Source organism: Myxocyprinus asiaticus, chromosome 30 (genome assembly GCF_019703515.2).
Source record: "Myxocyprinus asiaticus isolate MX2 ecotype Aquarium Trade chromosome 30, UBuf_Myxa_2, whole genome shotgun sequence".
Taxonomy (NCBI): Eukaryota; Metazoa; Chordata; class Actinopteri; order Cypriniformes; family Catostomidae; genus Myxocyprinus; species Myxocyprinus asiaticus.
Window position 1 is genome coordinate 38,138,833 of NC_059373.1, and position 894 is coordinate 38,139,726.

An 894-nucleotide genomic window follows, 5' to 3' on the forward strand; every position below is an offset into this window, starting at 1 on the left:
TCAAAATAAAAGCCAGAGGGTTTTAAAGTTAAAGGTAGATGACTGAAATATATTACTGTTGTATTTAAAATTCTAAAAGTCAATAATACTACTAATAATAAATCATAATTTATTATTATCATCATTATTTTACAACTTATAACGATATTTAAGTTGAATGGTTTCCAAAAAATAACTGTGTGAATGAAAAGTGGACCGATATCTTACAACTAAAGTGAAAAGTGCAGATACGTATACTGGCTTCTTTTATACTGAAGACTTATGCTGGAATTACTGTTACATTTGTTTTAACATTATCCAGTATACTAGTTAACAATAAACTTTTTCTTAATAGGCTATACATTTATATTGAAATAATGTGCAGTTAGAGGTTTGTGTTTCTTTATATATTAAAGAGTACTCCCTATTAGTTCCACACAATAATGTAAAGATATTCTAAACTGATTATGCAAAAAACAACCACACTGGTATCGGATCGGTATCGGCCAATACTGAGATTTCAGATATCGGAAAAGAAAAAGTGGTATCGTTGCATCCGTATTTGTTGGTATGTTGGTCCAATGCATTGCACTGTATTCTCACCACAATCGAACCGCTCCAGTGTTCTTTGTCATTGGACCGAGACTTCCTCATCGAGGTGTTCTCCAGCCAATTATTTTGGTGTGAATCTGAGTGCAATTCCTGAAACTGTCATACTGCAAATTCAGTATGCCTAACTGAACATAAGAAAGAAAATACACCAGGTTCTCAAACAAATGCTCCAAATGAGCCAGGTGGGAAAACGCCCTGAGAACTCTAAAACATATTCTGATTGACCTCATTAAAAGTGCTCATTTCTCCACTGCTAAATGTGGCTTGAACCTTTTTTATGACAGAATCCAGTATACACAGAAA